The sequence below is a fragment of the Mauremys mutica genome, chromosome 4 (assembly GCF_020497125.1).
Source record: "Mauremys mutica isolate MM-2020 ecotype Southern chromosome 4, ASM2049712v1, whole genome shotgun sequence".
NCBI lineage: Eukaryota > Metazoa > Chordata > Testudines > Geoemydidae > Mauremys > Mauremys mutica.
In genome coordinates this window covers 162075982-162094539 of record NC_059075.1, presented here as the reverse complement: position 1 = coordinate 162094539, position 18558 = coordinate 162075982, and the positions used below count along the sequence as shown (strand labels likewise).

The 18558-nt window shown below is 50.9% G+C and overlaps 1 long non-coding RNA gene across 1 annotated transcript; it reads right to left on the bottom strand.

The window, feature by feature from the left end:
* Positions 1–2532: 2532 nt before the first annotated feature.
* Positions 2533–18549, bottom strand: LOC123370529. The gene is made up of 3 exons (XR_006579444.1): positions 18476–18549; positions 14274–14537; positions 2533–2741 (listed from the first exon to the last, which is right to left on the bottom strand). It is a non-coding gene; the product is annotated as an uncharacterized LOC123370529 (long non-coding RNA).
* Positions 18550–18558: the final 9 nt, after the last annotated feature.

Below are 18558 nucleotides of genomic sequence, written 5' to 3'. Positions count from 1 at the left end.
CCCCCAAGACCCTGCCCCCCAATCGCTCCTCTCCATCCCCTCCCCCGCATCGTGCACCCTTACGGCCTGTTAAAAGTGGCTGTATGTAAAACTGATGGGGCCCCCCTGGCTGGGACTGGCAGAGAGACGGCGAGAGAGTCCATGGCAGCTTGGCTGGGGCGAGTCTGTCTTCACCTTTGCTGCTCCGGGCTAACCTAAGGCCTTCCCGGGCTGCGGTCCGGCTGATAACTCGACCTTCTTCTGCTGCCGGGCGTCACTGCAAATCCTTGGTCCCTCCAGCGTGGGCAGGCCTCTCTCTCAGCTGGACTCGTTGGGCAGAGCTTGCGGGGGGGGGGGGTTGCCGCCCCAAGCAGCGAAGCAAGAAAAAAAAATGGAAAAAAAAAATAAAGCCGATCGGTGGCACTTCGGCGGCAGCTCTACCCGCGGCTTCATTCTTCGGCGGCAGCTCGAGAGAGGGACTGAGGGACCCGCCGCCGAATTGCCGCCGAAGAACCAGACGCGCCGCCCCAAGCACCTGCTTCTTGCGCTGGTGCCTGGAGCCGGTCGTGGCTGGAGCCCAGAGCCTCAGTCTCGGAGACTGTGAGTCCATGGGGGAAGTGGGGGCCTCCGAGGGGCTGTGGCAAGGCGGGGGCGTAGCACCGATCCTGTGCATCCGGGACACCCTGTGACGGGGCACTGCAAAAAACCAGCCAGGCGGCTTCAAAGCTGGCCGGATAGCAACCGTCACAATGCCTCATGCTGATTTCAATCCCCCGAGATCAGGTGTTCTCAAACCAGGGGTCAGAACCCCTCGGGGGGTGGGGGTCACAAGATAATTATGTGGGGGTCATGAGTACATGCACGAAACAGAGAGAAATGGCTCTAAAACATATCCTTTAAATCTAGCCTTTTAGAAAGTCGCACACACCTTTCCGTCGCAATGTAGTACAGTTACATCAGAAAGTATCGTAACCGTATAACACAGCGATCATTGTCCCTAAACAAAATACATCCGGTGTTATCACCACCCAGCTCTGACGGCAGCGTCGCTGCCAGCAGCAGCGCAGAAGTAAGGATGGCAAATTGGCCACGGGGGCGCTAAATCTGCTGCTCAAGGTGATATTGGCAACGTTTCTTCACGCCCTCCCTCCAACCCCAGGATTAAACAGCAACTATTTTAAAAACGAACTGTTCTGCTCATAAGAATCCTTTGATAAAACTGTGTTTTATCGTTTTAATTTAAAAGCTGTGAGAAAAGGGAAATTCATTTTAAACAATAAGGGTATACGTTTAGCATAGAAAATAGGGTTAAATATAAAAAACGTTTGTCATTTATACAGGGGTTCGCACCCCGAGGCGCGCTGTCTGAACGGGATCGTCAGTACAAGACGTTTGAGTCGCAGGAGGAATCTGGAGTCAGGTTAAAAAAACACCACCACATTCACCACCTGGAGTCTCCATCTTTGGGTGACTTCCAAAGCTGCCTGGAAGCCAGTTAATACGAGACAATCCTGAGCACTAACGGGCTCTTGGATCAGGAAGAGAAAGGCAGAGTAAGAACCAACGGCCTGACGTTAAAGCCAGGCAAATTCCCACCCCAGCTCAGGTGATTAAGCACTGGAACAAACTCCTAAGAGAAGAGGGAAGGGGAGGGTTCACCATTTCTGGTTAGCTTCCAGTAAAGACAGGAGACCTTCCTGGAAGACACTTTAACCAAACACAAATTACGGGACTAAGCACAAGAGGAAGTGGGTGAAATGTGGTGCCCTGGGCTCCACAGGATGGTCTAATGGTGACTTCTTGCTCTTAGAATCTATGACTCATCCGTCGGTGGAAATGTACGAGCCACAGAGCAGTAGGACAATTCGCTGCAGAGAACAAGACCCCCCGAGAAACGCTAAAGGATGGAAGCGGTAGCCCAGAGGGAATTTCAACCACTGAGAATCTAAATGGCAGCTAACAAATCACTAGCACAGAGGTAGGCAACCTATGGCATGTGTGCTGAAGACGGCACGCGAGTTGATTTTCAGAGGCACTCACACTGCCCGGGTCCTCGCCACCGGTCCAGGGGGCTCTGCATTTTAATTTAATTTGAAATGAAGCTTCTTAAATATTTTAAAAGCCTTATTTACTTTACATACAACAATAGTTTAGTTATATATTATCGACTTATAGAAAGAGACCTTCTAAAAATGTTCAAATGTATTACTGGCACGCGAAACCTTAAATTAGCGTGAATAAATGAAGACTCGGCACAGCACTTCTGAAAGGTTGCCGACCCCTGCACTAGCACATAACAAGCATAACGGATACATTACAATTAATATAACTATTAACAATCATTTCTGTAGATTTTATCTAGCACTTTCCATCAGTCGGTCTCAGAGAACATTACAAAGGAAGCCAGAACACTTATCAAATAGACATTCATTAACTATTTAATAATATAATAATATAATAATAATAATAATAAATAAATAACCGCAACTAGGAATGAATAGATCTGGTTGAAAATCTTCCAACACGACATTTTTGTTGCCTGTTGGAAAACACCATTTTGTTGCAGCCGACCATGGGGTGTCCCCATTTCCATAACGTTTTGGTTTGAACGGCACATCAAAAAGCAGCAAAAGAAGCTCAGAATCTGCCACGTAGCGAGATTTCGGAGGGAAGTTCTTCGTTTGGTTTTTTCATTTCGTTTGGAAACGTCGTTGATCGTATTTGTTTCAGGTCCATCGAAATGGCTTGTTCCCATGTTGACTCTTTAAGGAATGTGACAAGAATTGTAAAAAGAAATGGAAAACGCTAGATAAGTATAAACCAATAAATGATGGCAAATAAGCTATGAAGCAATAAATAATTGGGAAATAAACAATGCAAATCATGGAACAACAGACGCTAATAATGGGCAAGTGACACGTAACTTACAATGTAATAAATAACTGGGAAATACAAATAGAAAAATATAAACCAATAACCGACAACTCATAAACTTTCTCTTTATGCTTCTACACCTGCAGGTGATTGGAGCATCCGCCAGTTTCCACCTATTCTTCCAGTCTTGCTCTGGTCTGCTCAAACATCTGAGCATCATGTGGATGGATTTGGCTTTTTCCTCTATTGGGGTCACCCTCTTTTTCTGTTTCTGGGGGTGTCCATATTAGCCCTCGCCATGGAAATCATGTTGATGGTCCTCAATATACCCACTACCTTCTTCTTCCTCTGTCTGGTCCTTCACAGGGGTTTGCTCTGCTTAGAATTTTGGATGTGGCAAGAATCTCTCTTTCCAATGGTCCTTGACGATCTTACAAACCAACCAATAGCTAGAAAATAACCAATCCAAACCATAGCCAAAAATCTACTAATAACTGACAACTAATTCATGTGAATGCAATAAATAATTAGGAATTAACCCATAGAAGTTATTGGTACATTCAAAGTAATAAATAAACATAGGTAAGATATGGAGATATAAACCTGTCTCTTGGAACTGGAATGTCATTGAGTTGGGTCCCCTGTCTTCACAGCAAGACCAAGTACTGTCCCTGACATAGTATGACTTTTTTTTTTGTTTGTTTCTTTGCACCAGATCCCTAAATGGTCCTCTCCAGGATTAGAACGCCCAACGCTGGGTTTAGCATAGCAATGTTCAAACCACTGAGCTATCCCTTCCCTGTGAAAAGTTAGGAAGTAACCAATTCAAGTTACAGAGAAATAGACCCCAATCCATAATACCGAATAAATATATTACAAACCATAAAAAAAAACCTATGAACAAATATGAATACCAGATAAATACAAAATTATAACTGACAACTAATCAATATATTAAAAACAATCAATAGCTAGGAAATAAGAAACACAAATGACAGATAAATCGAAACCAATCAGTGACAGCTACGTCTGTTACAAAAATAACTAGGAAATGATCCGTGCAAATAATAAATAAATGTAAACTAATAACTGACAACTAATGGATATATTACAAAACAATAAATAGCTCAGAAATAAGAAAAACAAACGATGCACTTATTAGCTGTCGTGTATTAGTTTATCTTTTACAAAACAATAAATGGCTCGGAAATAAGAAAAACAAATGATAGATAAATGTAAACTAATAAATGAGAGCTAATAGATATATTACCAAATAATAAATAACCAGGAAATAAATAATTGTTAAATATTATCTAATAACTGACAACCAATTAATACATTATTAAAAATCAAATACAAATAATAAATAACCATAAACTAATACAGAACAACTAATAAAGACATTACAAAATAATACATCGCTAGGAAATAATCAATGCAAATAACAGACAAATATAAATTAATAAATGACAACTGCTGAATAAATTACAAACCAATAACTAGCTTTTCACTAAGAAATACATTTCACAGACAAAGCACTAGCTAATACTCAGCAAGAGCTAGAATCGAATACAGTGGCTTTCAATCATTTGCAGACCCCTAAACAATTTCAAAAGGACGTGTCTTTGGGAATCTTAGACAGAGTCAGCGGACCCCCAGGAGTCTGCAGATCACAGGTTGAAAACCACTACTCTGTGTAATGACAACTTTTCGCAGACCCCTTAGACATAGTTTGCAGATCCCAAGGGGTCTGCGGATGACGGGCTGAAATCATGTCCATATTCCTAGATAATCATAGGCCACACAGCTCTCGTATAGTGCCTGGGGAAATGCATTATGTCCAAGCAGGGATGTCGTTATTTAATTACTGGTATCTCAGCCACACGCTTGATGTCTGAGCACAAAATAAGCCAGAGCGGTGGGACCCCAACAGACAGCTACGAAACAAAAGTGCAAAAAGAATAGAGAGTGCTACTAAAGAAAGATCGGCTGAGAAATAGCTATCAAATAGCAAAAAAACCAACAGCTAGCTTGTCTTTCCTTAGAAGCACTAAGGGTATGGCTACACTTGCAAGTTGCAGCGCTGGGGGAGGCTTTCCAGCGCTGCAATTAGTAAGTGTCCACACCTGCAGGGCACATCCAGCGCTGCAACTCCCTGGCTGCAGCGCTGGCCGTACACCTCACTCGGCATGGGGAATAAGGATTCCAGCGCTGGTGCTGCAGCGCTGGTCATCAAGTGTGGCCACACACCAGCGCTGTGATTGGCCTCCAGGGTATTAGGAGATATCCCAGAATGCTTTTAACTAAATTACTCCTTTTGTTTTGTCATGCAGCCTCTCTTTGTTTTGTTGTGAACTCCCGTTGCTACCAGAGCTGCTTATGCTGTGATCAATCTGTATCCTCCTCCCTGCGTGATTCACAGGGGTTGAGTGTTTGCTTTTTGCTTGACCAGCAGCGAGAAAGCGAGTCAGCAGCTGCTTATCTGGTCTGCAGGCTTTTGCAGTTAAAGAATAAGGGGTTGGGTTTTGTTGTCAACTCCGTGCACCGGGCTCCGTGCACCCGGAGCTGCTTCAAACACAGCTCCTGTTTGCTGTCATCAATCTGTAACTACTGTCAACAAGGAAATGAGATAACCCCCTGCCTGTCTCATTCACAGGGGTTGAGTGTTTGCTTTGCTTGAGAGAAACGGGGGGAGGGGGCAGAGGGGGGAAAGGGAGTATGTTGGATGCAGGCTGTTTGCAGTTAACAGTAAGGGGGTGGGAAAATTTTCTGATTTTGCACAGTGTCGGTTCCAAAAATCCACTCTCTCTCTCCCCCCCGGTCCCTGTCACACTGCCCCACACCCCCCTCTTTTGAAAAGCACGTTGCTGCCACTTGAACGCTGGGATAGCTGCCCATAATTCATCACTCCCAACAGCGCTGCAAATGCTGCAAATGTGGCCACACTGCAGCGCTGGTAGCTGTGAGTGTGGCCACACACCAGCGCTGGCCCTGCACAGCTGGACGACCAGCGCTGCAACTACCAGCGCTGCAGATTTGTAAGTGTAGCCATACCCTAAAAAATCAAACATTGCAACAACAATATGCAGTGCTATTGACAGAATATCGGCTAAGAAATACAAATACCACAAAACAGAAAAATCAATAGCTAGTTCTTATTAGGAAAGCTCAGCGAAGAAACAAAGTGTGAATAAAGAATGAACAACTAAGAAGTAAAATAAACTAACCGTCACATAACAAAAACACTAGCTAATGCTGATAAAGAAGGAACCGCTAGTAAAGAAAAAGAAATAACTCTCAGATAGCCAATGCCATCGATGCGCTAAGAAAGATAACAAACAAAAAAATAAACATCAAATAGCAAATATAGACAAACAACTAGATAACCAGAAACGAAAAGAAATTGTCAAAAAAAGAAATACAGTAACCAGCATATAATAATCAGGGCCGGCACAACCCATTGGGGCGCTGATATTTGGGGGGCGGCGACCGTGGCAGTCAAACACCCGGCCGCCCCAGTCGTCGGCAGTATTTTGGGGACAGGACCTTCCGCCGCCTCTGTCGGGGGCACCATTTTGGGGGCGGGACCTTCCACCGCCTCTGTCGGGGGCACCATTTTGGGGGCGGGACCTTCCACCGCCTCTGTCGGGGGCACCATTTTGGGGGCGGGGCCTTCCACCGCCTCTGTCGGGGGCGCCATTTTGGGGGCGGGACGTTCCACCGCCTCTCTCGGGGGCGCCATTTTGGGGGCGGGACCTTCCACCGCCTCTGTCGGGGGCACCATTTCGAGAGCAGGGCCTTCCGCCGCCTAGGGCGCCACAAAGGCTGCTGGCGCTCCAGATAATAATTAATAAAAATACAAAATAAGAAAAAGCAAAGGAGAAATGGAAACGATAACGCGATGTAAGCTAACCAACAAGGGGCAAGTGTAGAAGACAAGAGCTAATGTGTCTCCATGTCCCAAAAGCAACCAATACATTTACAGAACAGTGGCTAATACATAAATGTCACACACAAAAACAAACAAATCAATAACAAAGAATAGGAAACACATGGGTCAAGCTATTGACGAATCAATAACTTTCACAAGGGTAAATAAATAAGAAAACCAATAGGCTGTCTTACTAAAGAATGACCGTCTAATAAATAAATACAATTTTAAATCCCTAATGGCAAAACCAGACAAGAATGCCGAGCAATAACTAACTAGACATTAAAACAAAAGCTAGAAAAACGCAAATAACTATTAAATACATTTCACAGTAACAAATAAATAACAAAAATCAATAGGGCTAATAAAGAAAGACTAACTGATAAACAAACAACAAAAAATACCCATCAAAGAGCAATCATGGGAAAAAATTAAGTAATATGTTACTAGAAAGAAAAAACTAATCAAAAATATATAAGTAGCAAACTTATAAATACCTAAGAAGTAAAAATAGGCACACTAAGAAGTAACTATGTAGCTAATAAAAATAAATATTTCGTTCTTATCTTGTAGATACAAGCCAAGGATTCATCAGTAGACCTCAAAGCACATTTTATTAAATAAAATCATATCTTCACATATAACAACTAGAGAGGTAACCGCACCAAATAACTAGCAAATAAACATTGACAACCGAGACCTCCGGAGGTGGCTTGACTGGAGGTGTGCAAGTAATCACCATGTTGTACATCAATAATCTAGAACAATCTTATTCCTCATTAGGTGTAGTACGGTAATACCAACCACGGAAGCAGGACCCCCTTGTGTTAGGCATGGAGCATTATGTAAATAGGTTATTATGGTTGCACCTAAAAGCAGCAGTCACAGACCATGGCCCCATTGTGCCAGGCGCTGTACAGTATTTATTAGGTGTATTACGGTAGCGCCTAGGACCACAAGCCCATTGCGCCAGGCGCTGTACACACACACCATCCCTGCCCCAGCCTGTGTATACGACAAGAGACGCCAGATGGAGGCAGACGGACAGAGGACCACAAGGAAACCATAGTCAAGAGTGAGCTGTGGTCACCAGCAGCATCGCGCAGAGGTGAGTTTTGAAGAGGGATTTGGAGGCGGAGATTGCGGCAGGTGTGTGACTGTTCATGGGAGCTCCAGCCATTGTGTGGGAAGAGGCCAGTACTACAGCAGGAGGCCGGCAAAGATGGAAGACACCCCCAACCGGGCTACAAACGATGCAGACTGGGTCACCGGCAACAACCAAATCAGAGGCAATTAACAAAGCAGGTAATGAACCGCTAATAAGAAATACATTATTTTTCATGTGTTTCTTACCAAGCATTATTTATTTGTCACAATTAACGTATTATCTAGTTCCTCTTCTTTGTTACGGAGAGAAGGAGGAGACAATAGATCACACATGAATTGCAGCAGAGAAATAGCAAAGAAACGAGATGCAGGGTAGGAAACCCATGAAAAATGAAAACCACTCATCAAGGCATCTTCAGTTACGATTTGAGTAGAGCGGATATGGGTTTAAGATACAGCGCTACCTCGATATAACGCCACCCGATATAACACGAATTCGGCTATAACGCAGTAAAGCAGCGCTCCGGGAGGGAGGGGGCGGGGCTGCGCGCTCCGGCGGATCAAAGCAAGTTCGATATAAGGCGGTTTCGCCTACAACGCGGTAAGGTTTTTTGGCTCCCGAGGCCAGCGTTACATCGGGGTAGAGGTGTATGATAATCAGTTATAAAAGAAGAACTAGTGCCTGAAAGGGAAAACAAACCCACAGCAAAGAGCGAGAGGCTGCAATGTATCAAACCCGTCTCTATGGTTACGTTCTAACACTATATTCGAACCAATAACCGAGAAATGCATGAAAAGAAAACCAAGATACCAAAGTCACACAAACCACAAAGCTCAGCACCGCTGGAAACAAGTGACCAAAGAAAGGTCAGGACACACGCAAGAAAAGCAAACGGCGACGCTGCAAACGGGTGTGTGGACCCAGGGGCCTGTCGCAAGGCCCTGCCTGATTTCACCTCCAAAGCATCTCGGCCTTGCAACAGCTTCCTGCCGGGGGCTGACTTGCCCGGCCTGCTCAGGGCACCGTCAGAGGGATAATTACAGGGAAGTTTAGTGCCTCCAGGGCTCCGTGCCCGGAAAACACTGCTGGGGGGCGCGGTCACCAGGGCAGACGGGCACACGCCGGACCGCAAGCAGGGCGGGAGCTGAGGCACGAAGGGCGGCGATGTTGGTAGGGTTGGACTGGGCGAGTTATGTAAAGCTGAGCGTCGGCCTCTGCTGAATGTGGACAGGTTTAAAGCAGTGGGAGCAGCACTGCCCCCTGCTGGCCTCCAATAGAACCCAGGAGTCCTGGCTCCCAGCCCCCAGTGCTCTAACCACTAGACACCACTCCTCTCCCAGAGCTGGGGAGAGAACCCAGGAGTCCTGGCTCCCAGCCCCCAGTGCTCTAACCCACCAGCCCCCACTCCCCTCCAAGAGCTGGGGAGAGAACCCAGGAGTCCTGGCTCCCAGCCCCCACTCCCCTCCCAGAGCTGGGGGGAGAACCCAGGAGTCCTGGCTCCCAGCCCCCACTCCTCTCCCAGAGCTGGGGAGAGAACCCAGGAGTCCTGGCTCCCAGGCCCCAGTGCTCTAACCACTAGACCCCATTTCCTTCCCAGAGCTGGGGATAGAACCCAGGAGTCCTGGCTCCCAGGCCCCAGTGCTCTAACCACTGGACACCACTCCCTTCCCAGAGCTGGGGATAGAACCCAGGAGTCCTGGCTCCCAGCCCCCAGTGTTCTAACCACTGGACCCCATTCCCTTCCCAGAGCTGGGGAGAGAACCCAGGAGTCCTGGCTCCCAACTCTGACCACTGGCTACCGCAGCTTGACATCAGCCAGTCTATTTTCATCTTACTCCAACAGACTCGGCCTCGGGGTCAGGGTAAGAGGTGATGTGTCTCAGCCAGAAAGAAAAGCAATAATCACTCATAACACCAATGAAACATGAGGTGTATTAAAAGGGGCAGCCCCAGTTCTTCCCCGGTGACTTACCCCCTCCGAGGCGTGCGGCCCTGGCTGGCGCATCAAACGGTGCTTTGAAAGTCCCCTGGGGATTAGTCGGAGAGATCACACTCGCGTTCATTAGAGGGCTGCCTGGAGAACTCTGCCACGGGCACCGCACAGACCCTCTGACTGACAGGACTGCTCAGGTGTCAGCTGCAGGGTGTGAAAGGGAGATGGGACTAGCCCCAGCTCTGGGAGGGGAGTGGGGGCTGGTGGGTTAGAGCAGGGGGGATGGGGGCCAGGACTCCTGGGTTCTCTCCCCAGCACTGGGAGGGGAGTGGGGGCTGGTGGGTTAGAGCAGGGGGGATGGGGGCCAGGACTCCTGGGTTCTCTCCCCAGCTCTGGGAGGGGAGTGGGGGCTGGTGGGTTAGAGCAGGGGGGATGGGGGCCAGGACTCCTGGGTTCTCTCCCCAGCACTGGGAGGGGAGTGGGGGCTGGTGGGTTAGAGCAGGGGGGATGGGGGCCAGGACTCCTGGGTTCTCTCCCCAGCACTGGGAGGGGCGTGGGGGCTGGTGGGTTAGAGCAGGGGGGATGGGGGCCAGGACTCCTGGGTTCTCTCCCCAGCTCTGGGAGGGGAGTGGGGGCTGGTGGGTTAGAGCAGGGGGGATGGGGGCCAGGACTCCTGGGGTCCATCCCCAGCTCTGGGAGGGGAGTGGGGGCTGATGGGTTAGAGTAGGGGGTGCGGGGACCAGGACTCTTGGGTTCTCTCCCCAGCTCTGGGAGGGGAGTGGGGTCTGGTGGGTTTAAAGCAGGGGGGGCTGGTGGCCAGAACTCCTGGGTTCCTCCATGGCTCTGGGAGGGGAGTGGTATCTAGTGGTTAGAGCAGGGGGGGAGCTGGGAGCCAGGACTCCTGGGGTCCATCCCCAGCTCTGGGAGGGGAGTGGGGTCTAGTGGTTAGATCAGGGGGAGCTGGGAGCCAGGACTCCTGGGTTCCATCCCTGGCCAAGAGAGGGAGATCTGCTGACTCAGCGCTCCAGCCCGGGGGGGGCTGGGTACCAAGGTTAATTCTCTCTGTTCCCCAGTGCCGGAGCTATTCCCAACCGATGCAGTGCGGGTGCTGAGCCACAAGGGGGCAGCCAAGGCCCAGCAATGGGAACAAGTGGCTCCCGGTTGGCTGAACAGGACGCGCCCTCGAACTTCCCTGGCGCTGAGATGCAGCCGCCTCTGGGGAGGAGCAGCTGGGGAACAGCTGCACATAACACTGCATGGGGAGGGCTCCCCTGGTGCTGAGATGCAGCCGCCTCTGCATTCCAGTCTGAATTCCAGCTAGGACTCCTGGGTTCACACCCTCACCTTAAATGGCTTCTGTCCCACACAATTAGGGCTATCAAAATGCATTTACAGAGTTATTTGTGTGTTTGTCTAAACCTGCGAGCCTGCCCGGGGCACAGCCATTACATAAAACCTCAGTAATAAAACAATCAGCAACAGAAAATAAGTGGAAGCATCGTAGAGGCAAATAGTGTCTGTTTCTCTTTGTCTGAGGCGTTAATGAGGTCACCGGGCGGGGAGGGGGAGCTGGGAGGCAGGATGCTTGGATTCCAGTCAGCTGCCACATTTCACCATTAAATCAGTAAAGTTTGCATTCTTGGGAGAGAACCCAGGAGTCCTGGCTCCCCCTGCTCTAACCACTAGACCCCATTCCCTCTCCCAGAGCTGGGGAGAGAACCCAGGAGTCCTGGCTCCCCCTGCTCTAACCACTAGACCCCATTCCCTCTCTCAGAGCTGGGGAGAGAACCCAGGAGTCCTGGCTCCCCCTGCTCTAACCACTAGACCCCATTCCCTCTCCCAGAGCTGGGGAGAGAACCCAGGAGTCCTGGCTCCCCCTGCTCTAACCACTAGACCCCACTCCCCTCCCAGAGATGGGGATAGAACCCAGGAGTCCTGGCCCCCAGCCCCCCACTAGATCCTAGGGCCCTGCACATGAGTATTGTTTTAACCTCGCTCACACAAACCTTAGAGCCCACAAATCCCGCAAGAGGGACAGATTCCCCCACGCTCGTATTTTATAGATATAAACGGAATTCAGACACACTGTTCACCCCTAAAAGAATAAAACCACTCTTGCTAAAAAAAAATAATAATAATACTGCCACTCCTATTCTAAAAACAGACAAATCTCTTTCGACCCCTCGCTTCCAGTTAAGGATTAAACCTTTTATTTTAAAAAGGAAAAACGGGCTTTACGGGGCTGACATTCTGTTTGTGACAAACTGACGAGAGATTTCCCACAAATTCCCGCCGTCTGGGGCGGGTTTGGCCCACCCAGTCCCGCCCGCAACAAAGTACATTGTACCTGCTCCCGCTATTACTGCAGCAGGCGCCAGGGGACCCCAGTCCCACCACCGAGCTCGACGAGCCCCCTCTCCCCTCCCAGAGCCAGGGCTTTGCCTGACTCCCAGGGCCCTGCCGGCGCTGTTAAATGCTTCGCGCCATTGAAATCGTAATGAAATTAAAAGCCACGGAATCCAGTCGCTTCTCCGACAATTCCTGGTGCGGCTGGACCAAGCTGACCTGGAAGTGTGACATTGATTGAAGTGTGTCGCTAATCCCCGAAAGGTGTTGCAGAGATGGGCACTCATCCTGCCACAGCCACACCCCAGGAGTGGAGGATGGGACAGAGGGGTAAATTAAGGCACTGAGAGAAGGCTGCCTTGCCAGGGGCACGTGGTGAGTGAATGGTAGGGTGTGGACTGGAATGCAGGAGCCTAGTCTCCCAGACCCAGCTGTATTAACTATTAAACTTCTAGCCCTGCCTTGTCTGGGACAGAACCCAGGAGTCCTGGCTCCCAGCCCCACTGCTCTAGCGCACTAGACCCCACTCCCCTCCCAGAGCCAGGGACAGAACCCAGGAGTCCTGGCTCCCAGACCCCCCTGCTCTAACCACTAGACCCCACTCCCCTCCCAGAGCCAGGGACAGAACCCAGGAGTCCTAGCTCCCAGCCCCCCCTGCTCTAACCACTAGACCCTACTCACCTCCCAGAGCCAGGGACAGAACCCAGGAGTCCTGGCTCCCAGCCCCCCCGCTCTAACCACTAGACCCCACTCCCCTCCCAGAGCCAGGGACAGAACCCAGGAGTCCTGGCTTCCAGCCCCACTCCCCTCCCAGAACCAGGGACAGAACCCAGGAGTCCTGGCTCCCAGCCCCCCCTGCTCTAACCACTAGACCCTACTCACCTCCCAGAGCCAGGGACAGAACCCAGGAGTCCTGGCTCCCAGCACCCCCCTGCTCTAAGCACTAGACCCCACTCCCCTCTCCGAACTGGGAATAAATCATTGTAGTCAGTGGATCTAAAGTCCAAATCAAGGCAATGACAATAATTACTTTTAGAAACAGGCCCTAAATTAATAGAGTGGTTAGATGAATTTGTGAGGTGCCCAGATGTTAGTATCACTAGAGATAATTAGGTTATTTTAGATTATGGAGTAACAGATTAAATTGGTTTGGATTAGAACAGGAATCTTTTAGAGTAGAGGAGATAAGATTAAATTGGGGTCATTTAGAATAGATCAAATTAAATCATTGAGGTAGAAATGGTAGAATGCAGATTAGATCAGGAAAGGCAGAATCGAGGAGAGTTTAGTTTATGAGAGAAGTAGCAAGTGGAAGATAATTTTAGTTAGAAATTAGATTAAACTCAATTAGAAGAGAAATTGATGGACAGTTTGTATAGGAAATCCAACAGGACAGGGGCTAGGTGAGTGAAGCACTGTGATAGTGGGATAGAGATGAGATTAGTAAATAGTCAGATGAGTTCTGGCTCGGTTAGATTTGATTTTCAGAGGTTTACATCGGATTTTTTTAAAACTCAGATTAGAATACGTTAAGAAAGCATCATATTTGACATGTATCCGATGAAGTGGGTATTCACCCACGAAAGCTCATGCTCCAAAACGTCTGTTAGTCTATAAGGTGCCACAGGACTCTTTGCTGCATCATATTTGATTAGATTTGCAGACAGTCAGATTAGATTAGATTAGACTAGATTAGATTAGACTGGGATAGGCTCAAATTAGAAGAGATTAGGTTATCAGGGCATCAGATTAGATTAGATTAGATTAGATTAGAAGAAGCTCAAAGTAAAAGAGATTAGGTTATCAGGGCATCATATTAGATTAGATTAGATTCAAATTAGTATAGATTAGGTATCTGGGGATATTATTAGATTAGATAAGATTAGATGAGATGAGATTAGCAGAGACATTTTGGAGTAGAAAGTTCATATTAGGAGGGACAAGAGAAGGAACTATCAGATTTAGGCGGGAAAGGTCAGGTAATCAGCGTGACGGGCACAGAGATTAGGGCGGACAGATTAAATTAGATTAGGTTAGGAGACTGGCAGGCAGATGGGAGGCGGTGGGTCACCAGCAGCCGTTGGCACTGACACAAAAGTCACCTGGGGAGGCTTGAGTTACCCTCCTCAGGCATCCAGGGCACCTCGGAGAAGCAGCACACAGACCAGCGCGGGCGGGAGGAGGAACTGGGCTAACTGCCAGGGCGGCATGCCTGGCATGGGTGGGCATGTGGGTGGAGTAAATAACAAGAGCTGGGACCAGTCTCGGCACTGCCGGAGCAGAGGGAAAACTGAGCCTTGAAGATCGAATGGGACCGTGCCGTTTCCAATCCACTGTGCTCTGCTCCCGTGGCAGCTGGAGGTCTCCTGGGAAGGGCAAGAGAGGTTTCAGAATGAAAGGGTTTTGTCCAGGGCCTAGCCCCAGGGGGTAGCACTCCAGCTCCAGGCATTGGAGGTGATACCACAACACAGAGAGTAAGACAGGAAGGCCTGAGCTGTTGAAATTTAACTCAAAATGTGTTTCTCCCAAGTGCATTTTGGTCATTTGAGTTAAATAATAGTAATCACCCTGATTATAGGTCAGTACCAGCTCATTAATAATACCAGAAACATCTCTAGCATTGGGTTATCTTCAGTGGTCTACAAAGCAGGTCACAAGCAATGACCCAGAGATCTTAGCTTCATAACCGCCAGGGAGAGAGTTACAGAATCTGGTGAGAAATAACATGCAGAGATTGGGGTTTTTCCCCCTGGCTCAGACCCATCTAGGCCAGTCTCCCGTCTGGTTTAAGGGCAGGGGGTCATGGTTCTTTAATCAAGAAAAACCTTTCACTGTCTGTCCCGGGGGGACGAACTCCAGCTGGTGGCTGATTCCATAGCTGTCGATTGCAAAGACTCTGGCCTATGCTGGGAGGGACCCACTCAGGCCAAGGCCGTGAGGGCCGTATTCTGAGCCCCATGTGCCCAGGGTAAATCCGGAGCTACCACCACTGGAGCCAACTGGGGGATAGTGGGGTTTTGTGGGAGCAATGAGAGGTGATGGCTAGAAGACAGGTCGGCTGGCCCCACCAGCCAGACACCTATTACTAAAGTAACCCTATTACTGTTATAAAATCCCAGCCTTGATCATTCATGGGAGTCCATCAGGAGCCCCAGTCTTGGGCAGGGTCTGCGCGGTGCCCAGCACAATGGGAGGGCAGTGGGGTCTAGTGGTTAGAGCGGGGGGGGGGCTGGGAGCCAGGACTGTTGGGTTCTATCCCCAGCTCTGGGAGGGGAGTGAGGTCTAGTGGGTTAGAGCGGGGGGTGGGGGCTGGGAGCCAGGACTCCTGGGTTCTGTCCTAGCTCTGAGTGGGGGCTGGTGGGTTGGGCAGGAGGGACGGGGAGCCAGGACTCCTGGGTTCTCTCCCCAGCTTTGGGAGGGGAGTGGGGGCTAGTGGGTTAGAGCAGGGGGGGCTGGGAGCCAGGACTCCTGGGTTCTGTCCCGGCTGTGGGAGGGGAGTGGGGCTAGTGGGTTAGAGCCGGGTGGGGGTGGGGCTAGGAGCCAGGACTCCTGGGTTCTATCCTGGCTGTGGGGGCTAGTGGGTTAGAGCAGGGTGGGGGTGGTGCTAGGAGCCAGGACTCCTGGGTTCTATCCTGGCTGTGGGGGCTAGTGGGTTAGAGCCGGGTGGGGGTGGTGCTGGGAGCCAGGACTCCTGGGTTCTCTCCTGGCTGTGGGGGCTAGTGGGTTAGAGCCGGGTGGGGGTGGTGCTGGGAGCCAGGACTCCTGGGTTCTCTCCTGGCTGTGGGGGCTAGTGGGTTAGAGCCGGGTGGGGGTGGTGCTAGGAGCCAGGACTCCTGGGTTCTCTCCTGGCTGTGGGGGCTAGTGGGTTAGAGCCGGGTGGGGGTGGTGCTAGGAGCCAGGACTCCTGGGTTCTCTCCTGGCTGTGGGGGCTAGTGGGTTAGAGCAGGGTGGGGGTGGTGCTAGGAGCCAGGACTCCTGGGTTCTACCACACACAGGTTGGAGCAAAGCTTGGGCTCCTCACCTGGAACGAGTTGGGCTGCTTTGTTCCCCGCCCTGCTCGCCTGGGTATATAGGAGCCCCGAACCCCAGAGGGCACCTGGCAGCTCTTTGTTGGCTCCGGCGCAGGAGAGGCTGTGCTTGTACCCTTCAGGAGTGGGATGCGGGAGAGGGGAGGGCTGATGGGCTGGGGGGGGCTGCGGCTCCTGGTCCTGGCCGGGCTGACGGGGCCGGCTGCCAGCATAGTGGATTTCCACGGGAAAGGCTGCGACGAGACGGAATCGCTCTCCAGAGGTGAGAGCCGGGACTCGGGGAGAGGAGGGTGTTTTAGTGGGGCTGGAAGCCAGGACTCCTGGGTTCTCCCCCTGGCTCTGGCAGAGGAGCGGGGTTTAGTGGTCAGAGCGGGGGCTGGGAGCCAGGACTCCTGGGTTCTCTCCCCAGCCCTGGCAGTGACTCACCACCGTCTGCCCTCAGCGTGTGGGTGTTTGCCCGTCGCCTCCCCCCCTCGGGGCCTGGCCGTCAGCGCCGCGCAGGGAGAAGGCGCTTGTGGGGCTGGGCAAGCCGAGGGGCCCCCAAGGGGGTCAGTCACGAGTCCAGCCTGAACCCCCTCCCCGCCCCCTTGGCCTTACAACCTCCCCCCCTCCTCCCCATTAGGTGCCTGAGGGCAGGGGAGTGGGTAGACGGGGCCTCAGCCAGTTGCAGCTGCCCTGGGCCCCCCGACCTGCCGAATTCCCTCCTGTGGAAGTTCAGACCAGGAACCCTCCAGTTCAGCTTGGATCCACGTTGGGCAATCCTGGACCTGTCCCCTGGGAGGGTCTGTAGTAGATGAAACTAATGGATCCATGTAGCTTTGTATCCTGCCACCCCTGGATCAGCCTCACGGGATCCCGTCTGCAGCTCCTCCACCCCTGCTGGAAAGTGCCAGGGTCCCTGCAGCAGGCAGCCGTGGGTCACCCCGCCCCATGGGGGCGTTTTAGGGTGACCAGACGTCCTGATTTTATAGGGACAGTCCTGATTTTTGGGTCTTTTTCTTATAGAGGCTCCTGTTACCCCCCACCCCCTGTCTCGATTTTTCACATTTGCTGTCTGGTCACCCTCGGGAGTTTGCTTCACACCCACATTAGCCAGTGATTGTGTCACGCCCAGCCTTACAAAGGCGGGTGTTCTTCCAGCTCTCAATGGCTTCTGATCAGAGAGCCAGTATGATTCAGGCCACTCTGTGCCTCAGTTTCCCCTCCTGCCCTTTGTCTCTCTTCTTTATTCAGACCGGAAGGTCTTTGGGGCGGGGACGGTCTCTCTCTCCTTGGGGCAGGGACTGTCTCTCTCTTTGGGGCGGGGACTGTCTCTCTCTGCGTGTCTGGGCAGTGCCTGGCACAAAGGGAGCCCTGATCTCGGTCACGGGCTCTGTGCAGCGATCTCTGGGGTCTGTGAAGGCGCCCGGCACAATGCAGGCCCCGATCTCGGTTCGGGGGGGGGGGTTGTGTAGCGCCTGGCACGACGGGGCCCTGATCTATCCGCTACCGTGAAACTAATTTCACGTGTGGCACAAGGTAGATTCTGGGTAGCGAAAAACAAAGGGTGAAGCGAGGTGACTATGGCTGGGACTGACCAATGGCGATTAAGCTTAATGTAGAACTCAATTAACCTGCAGATCGCCCTGCTGCAGGACGCGACGGGGTCACACGTTTTCCCAGGATTCTAGCCAAAATGCGGACTATCTGGAGGAAGGACAGAAATTTCCTACACACTTAAAGGGTCTAGGACAATATTTCTCAGACTGGGGGTCCTGACCCAAATGGGGGTTGCAAGGCTCTTGTAGGGGGTGTTGCAAGATCACAAAAATGTTATAGGGTTTCCATACGTCCAGGTTTCCCCAGACATGCCTTCTTTTTTGGGGTCCTTGCTCGTCCTTTTCCCTTGCCTTCAGAGCTGGGGGGCCGGAGAGCGGCGGCTGCTGGCCGGGAGCCCAGCTCTGAAGGCAGCGCTGCTGCTGAACTAAGGGTAGCCTGGTATAGTTACTTCGCTCTGCAGGGATCTGCACTGATGCCGTGAAACCTATGTCCAGTACCAAGAGTGTGACGGGGGCGGGGGGGTCATCACAACCTGAAATATTTTCAAAGGGGAGCCCAGGAAAAAGAGTTTGAGGACCCCCGACCTAGGACCTACATATCGATTGGGCTACAAACTTCATGCCTCAGAGGAGAAGCCTGTGTCAAACTCGGGAAGGCTGGGGAGAAATTTTGCCCATGGTCTGCTCCCAGCTGGCAGGGAGGGGGCAGGATGGGCCCAGGGGTCTGATCTCTCTGACCTTCTCTCTGGTCTCTTTCAGTTCCCAGCAACCACATGACCCGGTCCAACAGAGGTGAGTTTCTGGTCCCTCCCTCCCCATTG